This window comes from Aquarana catesbeiana, linkage group LG13 (genome assembly GCF_042186555.1).
Source record: "Aquarana catesbeiana isolate 2022-GZ linkage group LG13, ASM4218655v1, whole genome shotgun sequence".
In the NCBI taxonomy this organism is placed as follows: Eukaryota; Metazoa; Chordata; class Amphibia; order Anura; family Ranidae; genus Aquarana; species Aquarana catesbeiana.
In genome coordinates this window covers 27,401,677-27,421,281 of record NC_133336.1, presented here as the reverse complement: position 1 = coordinate 27,421,281, position 19,605 = coordinate 27,401,677, and the positions used below count along the sequence as shown (strand labels likewise).

At 45.0% G+C, this 19,605-nt stretch overlaps 1 protein-coding gene across 4 annotated transcripts in view; it reads right to left on the bottom strand.

Annotated features, from left to right (window-relative positions):
- LOC141116361 (interferon-induced very large GTPase 1-like) overlaps nt 1-19,257 on the bottom strand; it is an 86,831-nt gene extending 67,574 nt beyond the window's left edge. For 2 of the 4 annotated variants that reach the window (XM_073608594.1, XM_073608593.1), the window contains exon 1: nt 19,135-19,257. The gene's annotated coding sequence lies outside the window, so the exon portion shown is untranslated. Of the gene's footprint in view, nt 1-773; nt 1,744-11,067; nt 11,398-19,134 lie in introns of those variants that run through there. The other 2 variants (XM_073608596.1, XM_073608595.1) reach the window with 2 other exon arrangements.
- Between the last annotated feature and the right edge of the window lie 348 nt (nt 19,258-19,605).

Sequence of the window (19,605 nt, the reverse complement as noted above, 5' to 3'; positions counted from 1 at the left end):
GAGATATTTGCAAGAAAGATGGCACCAATGTCTACGGCGCATGCATGCCTTAGACAATGGCGCAGACGCACTGAGCGTGCCCTTTAATGAATGAGATCATGCCGTCACTGACGGCTCCCGTGCGCAAGAACGGGAGTGACGTCATCGCGGCTCCGGCCAGTCACAGTGCTGGAGCCGCGATACAGGGAAGTCACTCATGGCGGTGACTTTGTTTTTTTTTATAGAGAGGGTTTACTTCCTCTTTAAAGAATTTCTTGGGATTTTTTTTGCTCTCCTCCACTATGTGTCTTTTGTGTTCTATCTTAGCCGCCCTAATTGCACTCTTACATAAATCACAAAAATCCCAAATTATCATTCTATAGACAGCTTGTTCCTCTCAGAGAAAGATATTTTTTTAAAGGGTCCCCATTCTATCAGGAATTGCAGAAAAATTAGTATTTTTGTTCCTGTGTGTGGGCTGCTCCCTCATCATAAGAGCTTACTGGGAAAGAACCAGGAAAAGAAAGGTTATGTTCCCATCGTATTGTAGCGCTGGTAGATTTATGATCTTAAAACGGAAAAACTGCGCTAAAATGAGATCAAAGCAAAATAAATACAAACATATTTTAAGAGTCCATATGAGTGTTAAACAGATGTTGTTATCCCTCAGAGGGAGATCACAATATGACATGCATCTTCATCCCAAGCAAAGGTGACATCACACATAAAATCCACCGCAGAAGATAATGTTATGGAAAGGACAGTCCTTCACCTATAAAACCGCTGCCTCTTACCAGCTATTTTGATCTCTGGTCAGTAGATCGCACACGCCTTTTGGCTTATAACCCAGCCACAGTCTCAGGATGAAGCGATATACCATCAGCTCTCTTCCTCTCAAAATCTTCTCTATTGGCCCACAGACAGCATCTCAAATGATAGTCACCAGACACATAGAAGAGAAGAGGGCTCCCATAGTGTAAAAACGTATATACCTTTATTCATTAAAAAGAAATGCACTTACACACATCCAAATGTATATGGCATCAGATACTAGTCGAGCCGGCCAGCTCTCTCAAAACGAACGCCCGTTGCTTCCGGGACTGCGTGTTGTATTCAGGTGGCGTCAGCACGCCACTCTCCCTACGCTGTTTCGTCAAACCTGACGTCGTCCAGGGGCACGGGCGGCGTGCTGATCCACCACCTTATATGCTTCACATTACAGGAAGAGAACGCCCAGTCCTGAGGTCCGAGCAGTCATAAAAAATGTGGGGAATTCATCAAAATTAAATTATCTACAATATACTGAAATACCGGTATTAATTATATTGAGTTTGTAAACCAAAATGGTGACATCTAGTGGTCAGACTCTATATGGTATGGCATCTGACATCTTTATATTATTAGCCATACCATCAGGTTTTCTGAGGTTAAAATTGAAAAACAAAAAAAAAATTAATTTTTTTCCCAAACATGGGATACAAAATCCATTGACACGCTTGTGCAAAAGGGAAAGAGAAAAAGGAAAAAGAAAAAAGGGGAAAAAGAAAAAATCAAAAATATATAAACGTAACTATCTTAGGCCTGCTGAACCATTAGGGAAATGTAATTAAGTTCAATATGGGAACTAATCATACCAGTCAAATAGGCCTAGAATGGAATACGACCATACGAGCATCTTATGACTCATGCAGTATATGGGTCGTTCTTCAATAATTAAAAAGAGCACTCTTAAAAAAACTTTAACAAGAGAGGGCCCTCCCTTAATTATAAAACATAAAGTCAAGCATAAGTGAAAACACCCCTCACACCCACCCCCACGGTGCTACAAGGAACTCAGGACTAGTTCACACATACTTAACCTTAACTGTTATCAATAAAGGCATTAACATCTGTATCTATGTTAAGGCCGTACGGGGTATAGCAGCGCACCCTATGGATCCACACCATCTCCATCTTGGACAGCTCTCTAACTAAAGATCCACCCCTCCAGTGGGCATTGTACTTATCTATAGCTAGAAAGATTGTATTTGCAGTGTTGCGATTGTGAACCATATCGTAATGTTTGGAGACTGAATGAAATTTGAAGCCTGTTTTAATGTTAGTGATGTGCTCTCCTAAACGGACCTGCATAGCACGTTTGGTCCTGCCTATGTATTGGAGCCCGCATGGACATTGGAGCAAATATACCACTCCAGTGGAGCTACATGTGATGAACGGCTCTATTTTGTGCTCCCTGGATGTACTGGTTGAAATAAATGATAATGTCTTTTTGGTTTTGATCAGATTGAGTGTACAAATTTGGCATCTACGGCATTGGTGATAGCCTGAGAGGTTTTGAAAAAAAGATAATCTTTTCCCAGGAGGGTCCACTACATTGGGAGCAATAATGCTCCTCAACGAGGGGGCCCCCCTAAAAATTACCTGAGGTTTGTCAGGCAAAAAAGTATTAATTAATCCATCATTAGCCAACAAATGCCAATGTTTGCTTATGATCTTTTTGATTTGATGATGTTGAGTTGAATAAGCAGTGATGAAGGGAATAATGGGACCATCTCTCTTTTTCTTAGGGCCCATATCCAAAAGTTTTGATCTATCACGTTTGGCCACTTCCTCTATGATGGTCTCCAGAGGGTCTCTTTCGTAACCCTTCTCTAAAAACCTCTTTTTTCAGGACATTCGCTTGAGTTCTATACTCCTCCACATCTGAGCAGTTGCGTCTCATCCTGACGAACTGGCTCATGGGTACTGACTTGAGCCAGCTGTCCTTATGACAGCTGTCAAGAGGTATGAATGCATTTCGATCTGTCTGTTTAAAGTAAGTGATTGTTTTAAAAGTATCTGTTCCTTTGTAGATGGTCAAGTCCAAGAAATTGATTTTTTCCTGACCCGCTTCATGGACGAACCTGATACCCCTCTCGTTATTATTTGCGAGAGAGAAAAATTCATCCAACTCCGGCAAAGATCCTTCCCAGAGGAGGAGGACGTCATCTATATACCTCGACCAAAAGGTCAAATGTGGATTACGGTCCTTATAGATGACGTCCTCCTCCCACTTGGCCATAAAAAGGTTGGCCAAGCTAGGGGCGTACTTGGCGCCCATAGCCACACCTCCTTGTTGACGATAATATCCTTGATCGAACCAAAAATAATTGTGGTTTGCCGCAAAATCAAGTAAATCCATAATGAAGTCTTGTTGTTTTAATGGAATCTTGGAAAAAGCATTCAAAAAATATTTGACAGCTGAAAGCCCCAACTGGTGTGACATTATAGTGTATAACGAAGTTACATCAGCTGTAACTAACCACATCTGACTGTTGGGTTTCAACTGGGACAAGAGATGGATCACATGCTTCGTATCTTTTACATAGGAAGGCATTTGTTGCACTAGAGGTTGCAGAAAAAAATCTATGTACTTGCCCACCCGGGATGTGACTGAGTCAATACCTCTTACTATTGGTCGTCCCGGGGGCCAAGTCAAGCTTTTATGGATTTTAGGCAAACAATACAATATCGGGACCCGTGGGGCCTTAGGAACCAGGAAAGTTTTTTCTTTGTCATTGAGTATCCCTTCTTGATATCCTCTTGTGACTAATTTTTCTAAATCACCTTTGTATTTAACAACAGGATTACCAGGTAAGGGGGTATATGTGTCTCGATCACCTACAAAATTATGCATTTCTTGTAAATAGTCTTTCCTATCAAGAATTACTATCCCCCCCCTTTATCCGCGGGCCGAATAACAATCTCCTTGTTATTGCAAAGGGAATCCAGTCCTTCTCTTAATGTGATAACCATCTTGTGGTTAACCACTTTAATGGAATCCAAGTCCCTAAGGACCACGTCTCTGAAAACCCTTAATGAGGGTGCTAGAGTACCTGGAGGGGTAAAGGTGGAAGCATTAGCTAGTCCAGTGTGTTGATATTCATGTTGGACAGGTTGCCTCAATCCCACTGGAATGTTTACAAAGTGTCTTTTGATATTGATTCTTCGGACGTACTTATGGACGTCCATGTATGTCTGAAATTTGTTTAATTTTTTGGGGGGTGCAAATTTAAGACCTTTATTCAATAATACTAATTCCGATTGAGTCAAAATCTGAGTACTAAGATTGAAGATACCATCTGCTCTTACATTCTTTTCTTCTTTGGATCGTGCTCTCCTCCCCCCTCTTGTCCCTCTTTGTTTTCTACTGGCCTTTTTTGCCCCTGGTTGGATCTGGGAAAACCCCAAGGATGTGATTCTTGATTTCTACCATGGGTGCTGATAGGACGATCCCTTACCGATCTATAATACCCCTGTTCGTTGTTAGGGTGGTCTCCTCTGTTATACTGGGTGGGACCTTCTCTATCTCTTAATGGATAAAAACGGTTTTGGGTGTCTACCCCATAATCCACATCATCCTCATCACCCTCCCTATCATAATACTGAGGGTTATCAGAATAGTGATACTGACTGGGTTGTATATCATAACCATGCTCATTGTGCCTTAGTCGCTCACGCTCAGAGTACAGAGTTGTTCTATAATTTTGATACTGGTTTTGATTGTGTTGTTGTACATATCTCCGCTCTTGATTCCCTCCTTGTCGTTGTTGGTACCCTCCAGTATTACGCACATGCTGGCCACCCCTATTGGATACCGGTGGGCTCTGGGGTGATTGATATGATACTCGTCTACCTTTTTTACTCTGTTTGTTGTTACTATGTTTTTTTTTTGGAGTTCTCTGAGATTCTTTCCTAATTGGGAGATGCTGAATCTGAACTGGGGGTTGTACTGGAGGTGGAGGCGGTCCTCCGAGTTGCATTCTGGGAGAGGGTATTTATGGGAGAGACGCCATGTTTAGGGGTTCGTTTTTAGCCACCTGATTATACACTGAAGGCTGACTATTCCCCGTCTCCATTCTATCAAAGTCTTGCCTTCAGCTTCATGGGCCCTAAGCACCGGCCCAAAAATTCATCCACACCAGGCCACCCGGCCCCTGCACCGGCTACACAGCCTGACTCTTCTCTCATAGGGAGGCTGCAGGAACTGCTGACCGAACTAGCCATGGAGCCCGAGGCTTCACCGAGTGCGGCTCTCCCTGCCCCACCCCCCTCCCAGGACAGCACTGCATTGATCCTGGCCGCCATTGAACAAAGCAAAACCTCCATGCTGGTGAGAATAGACCGCCTAGCTGAAGAATGTAATCTCATTAGAAACGACCTGGATAAGATTAGGGGCAGGCTGACTGAATCAGAAACCAGAATTTCTGCCACTGAAGATCTTACAGCTACCCACTCCAATACCATAGCAGACTTGCAACGCACAGTACAATTGCTTGTTGCCAGTACAATTGCTTGTTGCCAAAGCCGATGATGCAGAAAACAGGGCGAGACGCAACAATGTTCGAGTCCTGGGTCTCCCGGAGGGGGAGGAAGGTGACAGACCGGCGGAGTTTGCAGAAGAATTCTTCAAAAATCTGCTAGGCCTCGCGGATATCTTCCCGACCTATGTCGTTGTGTACCGTGTACCCACGGGACGCATTATCCCTGGTGCGAATCCCCGAACCTTCTTGGTTCGCTTCCTCAACTTCAGGGACCGAGACAGGATCCTTTCCGCAGCTCGCAAGCATCCTTCGCTCCAGTATGGCAATTCCGCAGTCCTATTATTTCCAGATTTATCAGCTGACCTACAGCGCAAGAGGAAGTCCTTTAATGACATCCGTAAACGCCTACGTGAAAAGGACATTAAATACAGTATGTTGTATCCCAGTCGTCTCCGGGTCCCTCACAATGGCTCGGTCAGGTTCTTCGACTCTCCGGCTGATGCAGATGACTGGCTAAACAGCCTGGGGTGAGCACCAGATATTATCCCTTATTACAAGTGGCTCCCCGACAGTTTTCATAAAAATTCTATCTCCCTTCCGGATCTGGGCTTGTGAGGGTTTTGTCCAGTTATCAGTCTGTTGTATAGCCCCTTGGGTCTTATCACCTAAAGTTGTTGCTAATTGACTCCTGAACCCCCCACGCAGGACTTACCCGTTATTTTGGGTGCGAGACCAATCTAACCCCGGGAGCTGGTATGTTTAATCTACCCCTGATTATGATTTTTCTTTTGCAAGAGCCATTGATCACTAGACATGTGCACACTGAAATATTTTGTTTCGGAATTTCGTTTTCGTCCGAAAAATACATTTATTTAGTTACTCCCGAAATTCGTTTTTATATAATTTCGTTTTTCGTTAAAAATTGCATTCGTCCGAAAATCCAAACTAGGGTCGAATCTGTCATTGAAAGCTTATGGTGTCTGTCGAATGTTCAAAGAAGATTCGACGGAGCAGCTAAACTGTACGACACCGTATAGTTTACCTGCTCCGTTGAATCTTCTTAGAACTTTCAAAAGACACCATAAGCCAAAGTACATGTTTACTTAGTTCTAGCTATTTTACTGCTCCTCCTCAGCCAATAACATTCATCATCATTATTATTTTTATTTTACTTCTACGTCAAATCTTTTCTCCCCTACGTCGAATCTTTTCTCTCCATGTCGAATCTTTTCTCTCTATGTCATCTTTTCTCTCTATGTAGAATAATCTTGAACTAATAGAGTTAAGGTTAGGCACATTCGACCACAGGTTTGATGGACACAGATTGTTATTGTCATCATCATGTCGAATCTCCCATCTATATTGAACTGTTGTAGCAACGAAAACGAAAATAAAGCATTTGTTTATGTTGGATCTTTCGTTTTTCGGATTCTGCACTTTCGTTATCGTTTGTTAAAACGATAACGAAAATACCTGAAATTCGGACGAAAATGCATTCGGACAAAAACGAATGCAAATGTCTATTGATCACTGGAGATTCCTCTAGTTCAGGACTAGACATGCAGTACTTCTACATTCTTCTACCCCGGAGCTACCTTGTTGGGCACAACTCACTAAAGTATCTAACCCCCCCCCCCCCAGTTTTTCTTTGCGCCAATTGAAGAGGCATCAGCGGCACTGAATCGCCGCACTTTGGAACTTTTCACAGAAGTCTGAAGTTCTAAGAATTTTGAGTTCAGGTTTTTGGGTATTAAACTGGCTATACTTCTGCTTTTTCTTTTTTCTCTTTTTTTAAATAATCACAGATCCCATATCTTGTTCCTGCAGGAGACCCATCTCTTGGGGAATAAGATCCTGGCACTAGGTAGACCCTGGGTACGGCAATCATTTCATGCAACGTACTCCAGTTATGCCAGGGGAGTGGCCATCTTATTAAACAAATTCCTTGCATATAAGGTCCTACATCTACAAACTGATCAGGAAGGCCGATTCATAATCCTCTTACTGGAGATCAGAGCAGTGGTCTAATGCTTTAGTAAATGTATACATTCCTCCTCCTTTCAACCAACAGGTCCAAGTTATATGAACATTTAGCTACATTACAATTCTCCAGACTTTACATAGCTGATACACAGACCTCAAGGCCTCAAGGCTGATACACAGACCAGTTTTATGTTGGAAACGCGTAGTGGACCCCTGTGAATCTGAAGTACCCGAGTGACGTCATCACCCATGTGACCTGTTGGAACGCGGAAGTGACTTTTCCACTTCACTGCACACACAGCCGGTGCTTCCGAGCGGAGGTCCGCGGCCATCCGCCCGGCATCCATCCTGCCCCACACTATTGGAGTTTTGACGATACCAGGTCTAGTTCTCTATGGAAGCTGTCACTCCTCAGCCTTAATGTAAGTGCTCATGTATGCTTTTAATATTTGAATAAATCACTGATACCTAAGAGGCGCTTTCTCTTTGAATCCTTGAGGAGGGAGAGGCTAAGGCAGCAGAGGCTTTTTCTGGTTCCCCGACTCGGATCACTTCAGCCAGCTAGCTGAAGCAAGAAGAGCATTGTCTCTACATCTTGCATCGGCCACTCATCTGGATTTAAAATCTCTGGCGGGGAGGATCTTTGAGTCGGGAGACAAGAATAGCAAACTCCTAGCAAATTTAGTTGCGGACTCTAAAATGCAGACAGTGGTGTCAGAAATCCGTGGTTCGGATGGTCAGGTGCTCTCTACTCCTGAGCAAATTTTGGATGAATTCAGATCCTTTTATGAAAAATTATATGAAGCAGTCCCTGGCTGGCCTGAGGACCGGCATAGGGAGTTTTTACATTCCCTGCACCTACCCACTCTTTCACAGGAGGATCTTGAATTTTTAGACAAGGATTTTACCACCGAGGAGATAGAGGCAGCGATTTGTTCGTTCCCCAGTGGAAAAACACCGGGACCAGATGGCCTGCCGGGTGAGTGGTACAGAATGTATGCCTCTTTAGTTATACCAAAACTGTTGAAGGTCTTCTCTGAAAGTAAAAAAACAGATGTCCTTGCCCCCTTCTATGTACCAGGCACACATAGTCCTCATTCCTAAACCCGGCAAAGACATATCCCTCTGTACTTCCTATAGGCCGATCTCCTTGCTAAACTATGACCTCAAGATCTTGACAAAAACCAGACTGCGGACGATTCTACCACCCCTGATTAATATAGACCAGACTGGTTTCATTCCAGGGAAATCAACAGATATAAATTTACGTAGAGTGTTTACACATCTTTAGCTGCCTTCCACTGAGTACTCCACGAGGGTATTGGTTACGCTAGATATTGAAAAGGCGTTTGATTCGGTGGCATGGCCTTTTATGTCTTCGGTTCTAGAGGTTATGGGTTTTGGAGAAGAATTCCGTAGGTGGATCGATATTTTGTATAAGGACCCAACAGCGCAGATAAAACTCAATGGTGCTCTGTCAGCGCCTTTTTCGGTGGGAAGAGGTACGAGCAGAGGCGTATCTAGTGAAAATGGCGCCTATGGCAAGCACTGAAACTGCGCCCCTGTCAAAACATTTGAAACCCATCTTTCAGATAACCTTAGCAGAAAAGACAGCTAACAAAATGACAAGTCAAGCTCTTTAATCTTTCAATTAACAAATTATGGATTGGCACTACATAAAAATTGCAACTGCACCTTCCTTGCTTTCACTAATGCAAACTGGTCTATGATGTGCTCAAAGTAATTTTTTTCTGTTTCTACACTCGGCACACACATAGTCCGCAGGCACACACTGATACAAAAATCACTGATGATACCAACACTGGCACTCACAGTCATTAAAATACATTGGTGCACACAGTAACTCATACAAAAACAATGACACACACACTCAATGCACACACATAATCGTTAACATACACTGACATACATACCAGTATGATGTCAGTGTAACTGCATGTCTTTGTGTGTGTGTGTGTGTGTGTGTGTATAAATATGTATATTACAGGAGGAGATGATCAGAGACTGCAGACACAGTACAGGAGATGATCAGAGACTGCAGACATACTACAGGAGATGATCAGAGACTGCAGACATAGTACAGGAGATGGTCAGAGACTGCAGACACAGTACAGGAAATGGTCAGAGACTGCAGACATAGTACAGGAGATGGTCAGAGACTGCAGACACAGTACAGGGGATGATCAGAGACTGCAGACATAATACAGGAGATGGTCAGAGACTGCAGACATGGTACAGGAGATGGTCAGAGACTGCAGACATACCACAGGAGATGGTCAGAGACTGCAGACATAATACAGGAGATGGTCAGAGACTGCAGACATAATAAAGGAGATGGTCAGAGACTGCAGACATAATACAGGAGATGGTCAGAGACTGCAGACATAATACAGGAGATGGTCAGAGACTGCAGACATGGTACAGGAGATGGTCAGAGACTGCAGACATGGTGCAGGAGACGGTCAGAGACTGCAGACATGGTGCAGGAGACGGTCAGAGACTGCAGACATGGTGCAGGAGACGGTCAGAGACTGCAGACATGGTGCAGGAGACGGTCAGAGACTGCAGACATAATACAGGAGCTCAAAGACTGCAGTTTCTGGCTTACCAACAGTCTATTTTACAAGCACAATTAGTAAGATATTAAATGGTTAAAAAGTCTGTGAAGATCCAAGCCTGACCAGCCGAAATCCCGAAAGGCCATATAAAAACCAAACAAATCAAATCATTGGGAATACTGTGTCACACTCTTGCAGCGTCTTCCAGAAGTCTAATCATCAGTGTGCTCACCCGTCCTGTGTGCAGTGTAAATAGATAAAGAGAAGAGCGAGGGGAATAATTCTCTAACCTGTGGGTGCTGGCTGATCTGCATACAGGACGGGTGAGCTGCTGCAGCTGTGACAGTGTGAGAGAGAGAGACCCATCTCCTGATATCACCTTTGCCATGAGCACTCCTCCATCCTCATTACATGTCACAAACACTCCTCCATCCTCATTACATGTCACAAGCACTCCTCCATCCTCATTACATGTCACAAGCACTCCTCCATCCTCATTACATGTCACAAGCACTCCTCCATCCTCATTACATGTCACAAACACTCCTCCATCCTCATTACATGTCACAAGCACTCCTCCATCCTCATTACAGGTCACAAGCACTCCTCCATCCTCATTACAGGTCACAAGCACTCCTCCATCCTCATTACAGGTCACAAGCACTCCTCCATCCTCATTACAGGTCACAAGCACTCCTCCATCCTCATTACAGGTCACAAACACTCCTCCATCCTCATTATATGTCACAAGCACTCCTCCATCCTCATTACATGTCACAAGCACTCCTCCATCCATGTCACAAGCACTCCTCCATCCTCATTACAGGTCACAAGCACTCCTCCATCCTCATTACAGGTCACAAACACTCCTCCATCCTCATTATATGTCACAAGCACTCCTCCATCCTCATTACATGTCACAAGCACTCCTCCATCCATGTCACAAGCACTCCTCCATCCTCATTACAGGTCACAAGCACTCCTCCATCCTCATTACAGGTCACAAGCACTCCTCCATCCTCATTACAGGTCACAAGCACTCCTCCATCCTCATTACAGGTCACAAGCACTCCTCCATCCTCATTACAGGTCACAAACACTCCTCCATCCTCATTACATGTCACAAGCACTCCTCCTGGTATCAGCTCTGTAATGGGCTCCCACCTTCTCCTGTCCTCGCCTTATCTATGATCTCCCTCCCCCACTCAGCCTGTATCACTCACCTGTTCTGCTGTCTTTCAGGGCAGCCCAGGCCACAGCGTCCCCCCTCCTCCTGGGCACTGTGCTGAGGCTCCCAGAGAGTGGGTGACAGGCACCTCCGAGCTCTGCGCCCTCAGGACTGAGGGAACCAACACCATCAGCAACATGCAACAGGTGGCAGCCATCTCTCTCGTCATGTGATGGCAGTCAGCTGACACTTCTGAGAGCACTGATTGGCTAGGACTCCCTTGCTATCTATTTAGCTCGTAGTTGGCTGCTACATCCCTCCCAGCACACTGTGTGGGCGGCGCCGGGTGAGAGCGAAGCAGTTCAGGTTTTTTAGGGGGGGGGGGGGGGGGGGGTCGGACACCTCAGCCCAGTTCATCCATGCCCAAAAATGATTTTTCTGGAAACAACCAGGGACGGCCACAGGTCCAAAACCCGGGAATGTGCCAACAAAATTGTAACTGTTGCTGGCAAGTATGTGATAAGTGCCTTGCTGCCCAGCCACTCATGAGCGCCCCCTTCACATGGCGCCCATGGCACTTGCCATATCTGCCATACCCTGGATACGCCACTGGGTACGAGACAAGGTTGTCCGCTGTCACCGGCTTTATTTGCCTTGTTGATGGAACCACTTGCTTCGGCCTTAACCACTTCCGGACCGCCCATTGTAAATATACGTCCTTTTTTTAAAGATGGATATCTCGGTAACGGCAGCAGCTGCTGCCACAACCGAGGTATCCATCTTTAGGGCCGGCGGTTCCGTACATGATAATGGTGGTCTCTGCGGCGGGTTCGCCGCGAGATCACCGTTATCGGCGGCGGGAGAGGTGCCACCCCCCCTCCCGCCGATCTCCCGCACCCTCCGCCGCTTACCGGAGCCGTCGGTAGTGGTGGAGGCGATCCGGTCCTTTCCCTGCTTAGGTATGGAGACGAGTGAGGCTAAGATGGCCCCCACCCGTCTCCATACCATGTGACGGCCGGAGCGACGTCATTACGATGGCTCCGCCCACTTCTCTTAAAGGCACAATTTTTTTTGTGTCATTTTTTTAAACGACTTTTTTTTTTTTTTTTTGCATTTTAGTCTAAATATGAGATCTGAGGACTTTTTGACCCCAGATCTCATATTGAAGAGGACCTGTCATGCTTTTTTCTATTACAAGGGATGTTTAGGAATAAAAGTGATCCAATTTTTTTTTTTTTTTAAAACAGTGAAAAAATAAATAAAATAAAGTGAAATAAATAATTAAAAAAAAAAAAAAATTTTTTAAAGCGCCCTGTCCCGACGAGCTCGCGCGCAGAAGCAAACGCATACGTGAGTAGCGCCCGCATATGAAAACGGTGGTCAAACCACACATGTGAGGTATCGCCGCGACCGGTAGAGTGAGAGCAATAATTCTAGCCCTAGACCTCCTCTGTAACGCAAAACATGCAATCTGTAGAATTTTTTAAACGTCGCCTATGGAGATTTTTAAGGGTAAAAGTTTGACGCCATTCCACGAGCGGGCGCAATTTTGAAGCGTGACATGATGGGTATCAATTTACTTGGCGTAACATTATATTTCACAATATAAAAAAAAATTGGGCTAACTTTACTGTTGTCTTATTTTTTTTTCAAAAAAGTGAATTTTTTCCAAAAAAAGTGCGCTTAGAAGACCGCTGCGCAAATACGGTGCAAAAAAAAGTATTGCAATGACCGCTATTTTATTCTCTAGGGTGTTAGAAAAAAAAACAATATATAATGTTTGGGGGTTCTAAGTAATTTTCTAGCAAAAAAACCTGTTTTAAACATGTAAACACCTAAAATCCAAAACGAGGCTGGTCCTTAAAGTGGTTTAGACAGGCAGATGGGGTTAGGGGCATACAGGTGGGATCCATACATGAGAAAGTGGCTTTATACGTGGATGATCTCATTCTTTTTTTGAATGACCCTGCTCAATCCCTCTGAGAGACGCTGACCATTCTTTCAAATTTCACTAGTTGCTCGGGACTCAAAGTGAACTCGGAGAAATCCCAAATCTTACCGATAGATATGGCCGCAAAGGACATAGCAGATCCCAACCTTCCCTTATTATGGACAGACAAAATTAAATATCTAGGCATCCACATTTCCACATCTACCTCTGACTATTATACCCTTAACTTTGAACCACTGATACAAATGATGAGGACAAGACTGAAGGCTTGGGCACATCTCCCCCTCTCTCTAATTGGGAGGATTAATTTATTCAAGATGAAACTACTGCCTGCCTTTCTCTATGTTCTCAGACACGCCCCTATCTGGATTCCAAAAAAAGTCTTTTGCCTGATAAATACCATTCTATTATCTTTTCTCTGGGGAACCGGTCAGCCGAGATTTAGGCTGACGGTGCTACAGAGACCTTGGGGTGAGGGAGGCCTGGCTTGCCCTGACCTCTATTCTTATTTTGTGGCGGCTCTGTTATCACATGCCCACAACTGGCTGGTCTCTGATGAGTCCAATGCAGCAGTGGTTCTAGAAGCAGCACATCTGGGGTCATACGAGGTGCTACAGAACTTACTTAACCGGGGTCCTAGAGCTCCATTCCCTCTTACAACGGCAATGAGAGCGGTTATACGAGCGTGGTCGGTGGCGAATTCCATGCGCCCCATACCTTCTGGACACATATCCCCGCACAGCCCTCTTTGGTTTAACCTGCAAATGTCAGAATTTGGGTCCATTCCTGACCCTAGTATATGGGCATGCAAGGGCATCAAATATATAAATCAGATCTGTTTTGATGGCCGAATACAGACTTTTGACAGGTTGAAACAACAATATGATTTACCCAACTCACACTTGTTTAGATTCCTGCAGCTTAGACACGCCTTTAACACCCAGTTTGATCATGCCCAAATGGCCTTTTACACCTCAAATCTGGAAACTCTGCTCAGGGATGAAACTCTAACTAAGCCCTTATCCACCATATATAAAGCGTTACTCGCTAATGTACACACGGGATTAGAAAACCTTAAGGCAAAGTGGGTGGTCGATTTCCCTACACTAGACACAGAAGATTGGGAGGAACTGTGGGAGTGTCCCTTTTCACAGCTAGTATCAGCTAGAGACAAATTAGTGCAATTTAAAATAGTACATAGGGTATATTACACACCCGTGCGTCTACACAAAATATATCCATCTATTCCTGCCTCCTGCTGGAGATGCAACTCATCCTCAGCGGATTTCATTCACATATTTTGGAGCTGTCCTCAGATCGAAATTTTTTGGGTTGAGGTAACCAATTTTATTTTGACTGTCACCGCTGTTCCTGTACCACTGTCTGTAGAGGTATGTCTACTGGGACTTGTGTAACCCCTGGCCCCACGCCGGACAATTAAAACCCTACTAGGATTACTACTTTACTATGCCCGTAAGTCGATAGTACTCAGATGGAAGGCCTCATCCGCACCCTCATTACATTTTTGGAAGAGGTTAGTGAATGCGGCTCTACCACTATACAAGGCTACCTACCTGTCACGTGGATGTGCCAAAAAATTCCACAAAATATGGGATATTTGGACAGATTCCCTGTCCACTAATGCAGACTCGATGGACGATTAGTAACGTTCTACTAAGTACCGTGAATGACCCAAGTGGCATCTCCGATCTCATAACACCCCTGGGATGCTCGGTCAATAGTCAGGGGGAGGGGGGGAATGCGATTATGTATCTATAATGTACACTTTATTTCACAAGAAACTAAAGTAAGCTTTGTAGGGTATATGTGGAATTGGAAAATTGCTTTGGATATTCTACACAGGTGGTCGAGCGTACAGTGGTTTAGGTAGTTTTTTTTTTTGTTTTGTTTTGTTTTGTTTTTTCATCTAGTTTTGTAGTTGTAGTAAACGAGCCTGGGTATGCCCAATAGGCTCTGTATTGTTTTGTTCTCACCTTAAAATTACAATAAAGATAACTTTAAAAAAAAAAAAAAGGGGCAACTGCAGCCAGGAGGGCTGGCAGAGCCTTAAGAGGTGGTACTGGGAGCAGTAGCCACATATAAGACAGCTAGCACCAAGGACTTCTATTTTCTTGCTACACAATAGGTGCACATGGTCCATGCCTGCAAGGGGCATTCTACTAAGATCCAGCTGAGGCTGTGTTTTGGATCTAAAATCTGTGCTAGCTGGTCCTGGGATTTGTTGTGCTGCAATCAAGATTATGCAGGAGGTAGAAGAGGAAAGTGTGTGTATATACTGGAGTATATATAGTTCTAATTCCTCACAAGTTCTGGTGATCAAATGGGCATCCCATATTATCCCTTCCCTATCCAAGTTCAATTTCCCTGCGGGTGTGACCATGACATGAGAGTGTGAGGACGCGCTCTCACTGAGCTCCAGGAGACCCGCTCTAAGATCCGTACCTGCAGCAGCTTTTTGGGGGAGATTGCAACCCGCAGTGATGCTCCCTAAGAGGAGGACCTCCCCACAATCACAGTGGACCCCTCGGGGTAACTCCAGCTCGCTGGACGTAAATTTTACAGAGATCCACCAGGGTGTATCAGAATCATCCAAGATGGCGCTGTGTGAGCACGCTGCACATACAGCCTCCCCTATTCCTTCACCACTTCTGCCTCTTCCCTTGCTTCCTCCCCTCACCTCTCCCTCCTGCTCGGACAGCCAGGATACACATTCTGACATGGGGGATGCCCTAGGGCAGTGGTCTCCAAACTGTTGCACTGGGGCTGGATGCGGCCCTTTGCTTGCCTTTATCCAGCCCTTGAGGCATCATTCCTGCCACTGACACCAACAGTGGGGCACTATTCCTTCAACTGACACCAACGATGGGACATAATTCCTTCCACCGACAACAAAAATGTGGCACTATTCCTCCCAATGACACCAACTATTTATCCCCCTAATACCAAAGATCAGGCATTGTTTACTCCCACTGGGCACAGTCCGGCCCCCTTAAAGTCTGCAGGACAGTAAACTGGCCCACTCTTTAGAAAGTTTGGAGACCCCTGTCGTAGGGGATAGAGACCTACACTCCCATATCCTCTCCCTCCCCACCAAGGCTGACCTGGAGCTATTTGCACACAGGATAGAGAAAGCCCTACAACAGGACATTGAGGCCCTGCACATTGACACTGTGCACATTGGGGGTAGAGTTGAAGCTCTGGGATCACATTGGGAGGAAACCACCCCTACACTTCAAGCCCTTACTGAGAAATGTAAGTCGCAAGATCACAGAATTAATTCCTTACTGGATCAAATGGATGATTTGGAAAACAAAATATATCTGGAATGGGAAAAGCCCATGTTTAGCCCTTTGCACCTTGCAGTGCCCTAAACGGGTGGAAGGCATGGGTGTACCCGCTTTTCGTAAATACTATGAGGCAATTGGCCTTCAACGGATATTGGATTGGTACCATAGTGTATCTAGTAAACTATGGGCCCCCCTCGAAAAAATGTTGGCTGGCCGCAATCTCTCCCATGCCTCTTAGCTTCCCCGGGAAGGCCGAGGTTTGTTTGAACTCACCTCTCCCACAGTTATCCATGCCTTGAAATGGTGGGATGCCCTAAATAGTCAAGGAGAGCTTGCCCCTCAATTTTCCCCTCTCATTGCCGTTGGTGGCTTCCCCTGGTTTGCTCCAGGGGAACACCTCTCCTTCTTCTGATCCTGGGCAGCTGACGGGGAGATGTGATGTGGCAGATTTGTGCAAGACCATGAGTTACTGCCTCTGGCTACTCTGAGAGCACAGTACAGCTGTTTTCCTCTGGACAACTGGCGATACAGGCAGATCAGCATTTCCTTCAGAGCCTGCCACAAGTCGTTTGCTCTCCCACCTTAGCGTCCCCATTCAAGAAATTTTGCATGTCAACCTCTGTGATTCCTCATTCCATTTCTGTGTTGTATTTGATGTTGCTGCCGCTAGAGATTAGGGAAAAGCCTGCTTATGTAAGGGAGTGGGAGCGGGACCTGCAGCATGTATTCACTGAGAACCAACTTGACCACCTTTACTGCCTCACTTATTCTAGTTCTGTGGACACGAAAATTCAGGAGAGTGGTTATAAGATACTTACCTGTTGTGTCAGTCAGATGCCTGCTGGAGGGAGTGTGGACATCGGGGTACATTGCTACACATTTTGATGGGAGTGCCCCAGGTTACAACCCTACTGGCAGGACATTAGATCCCAAGTCAAAGAAATTCTAGACATCAAACTGCCTGATTCCCCACTGGAACTCCTGCTTCATGTCCCGACTATCCCTCTTAGCCACTATCGTAAGTCCGTACTGCCCCACCTTCTAAATGCAGCGAGGAGGCTAATTACGGTTTTCTGGAAGAAACCTCAGATTCCTAGTCGAGCGGACTAGATCCGCCCAGTGAACGATATCATGGCTGCAGAGGAATGGATGGCGACATGTAAGGATCAATACGATAAATTCTACAGTATCTGGGCCACCTGGATACATCATGTTAATAAAACTGCGGCGGGCTCTCAGGTGGCTCAACTTCATTCGACCCTTGCACCATGCACGGTCGGGGCCCCCTGAGACCTCTGACCCTTAAGGGCCATCAACTGTTTTGAGCAGACTGTGCCTGAATCCTCATATTTCTTTAAAACTAGTCAAACCTGTTATGTTACATTATGTAGTAGAGTTCTGCTTTGTTCCCCACACTTTCCCTTACCTGTTCCCCCTTTTTCTTCCTGCCCTTATCCTCTCACTCCCCTTTACCCCAGCTCTCTTTCTGAATATATCTGGATCTATGTCCAAGTCTAAGGTATTGAATTTCCATAGGCTCCAATGTATGTAAAGGGATGTGAGACTTTAAATTGTGTTATTGTTCATCAGTTATAACACGGTTCTGATGTTTCTTTTGTCTCAATTCTCCTCATTTGATTAATCTCATATTTTCACAGACTGTTACCTACTGAGATTTGTTTATTGTCTATTTTGGTCTAAAGTCTGTAATTTTCTTTTAGTTTTTTACAGTGAAAAAATAAAGTAAATAAAGATTACATATAAAAAAATAAATAAAAATAAAGGTAAATTCCCCTAATAAAAAATAAATAAATAAATAAATAAAAACAAAGCTGTAAGGACGAGAAGAGGAGGATCTGGGCTGCTCTGTGCAAATCCATTACACAGAGCAGATAAGTATAACATGTTTGCTATTTTTATAGGAAAAAAAACGAGACTTTACAATCACTTTAAGGGCTCTTTCACACTGGTGGCAGACCTTGCCATCTCTCTGAAAAGCCACCCACGGTGGCTGGGAGTGGATATGTCACCTCCTCACCACCTGTTTTAAAGAGGAAGTAAACCCTGATGGGTTTTACTTCCTTTTTGTTTCCCTGCAAAGGCAAAGCATAATGGGCTACTATGCATCGCATAGTAGCCCATTATGTGTCACTTACCTGAAACCGAAGCCTGCGATGTCCCCGATTTCCTCGCTGGCTGGAAGCATCCATTCTTCACCCCTCTTCCTCCCGGGGCCCCCGAACTCCGGCTCTGTGACTGGCCAGAGTCGCGTGACGTCACTCCTGCGCATGCGCGCGGGAGGCGCCAGTCACGGCATGACCCCGTCTAGAAACGGCACAGTGTGCCCTTTCTAGAGTGTGCATGCGCCGAATACATCGGTGCATGCGCAGTAGAAATGATCGTACAGGGAATTATAAATATCTCCTAAACCGTGTAGGTTTAGGAGATATTTCAAGCACCTACAGGTAAGCCTTAATAAAGGCTTACCTGTAGGTGAAAGTGGTCTGTAAGGCTTTACAACCACTTTAACCCTGAAAAGTCCATAACACTGTGTCGCAGTGCATGTGGTTGCGGAGAAATCACAGGAAATCACAACACACAGAATCCTCCATTAGGAGAGAGGAAAAATACTTCTCATGTGTAAAACAGAGCAAGGAAGGGAGAGATATTATGCAGAGTGAAAGTAATAGTCTTAAGGCAGAGAGAGAAATGCCGTAGATGGGAGCAGAAGAGACATGAGAGATACTCTGCATGGAGAGAAGAGATACTCTGCATAGAGAGGAAAGATACTCTGCATGGAAAGGTGAGATACTAGATGAAGAAGAGAGGTACTCTGCAGGAAATAATAAGGAAAAACACCCACTTTAACCAGAGGTTCCTGCAGACCTTCTCTCCGTCCTTCAGCTTTTCTTTGCCGTGTGGTATTTGTACAAATCAGTTTCACTTTAGCCTAGTAGTGACGTTTCAACGTACTGACGACACTTCAAAAGAGGACGTTCAATTCTCCGGTGCCACCCTTTGGTCAACTTCTGTATTGTTGTCTGATCTTTTGCATTGGTTCTGATCATGTGTTTTTGTACCTTGTACAAAAGTCCGATGGGTTTGTGTACACACGATCGGACTTTGCTCCATCTGACTTTTGTTGCCGCCAAGTTTGTCTGTTCGCACACCAAACATTTGTCTGATGAAAACCGAAAAAGTTTGTCCGATAGAGCGTACACACGGTCAGATGTTGCCTTAACCACTTGCCGACCGCCTCACGACGATGTACGTCGGCAGAATGGCACGGGCAGGCAGAATCACGTACCTGTACGTGATCTGCCTCCAGTGGGCG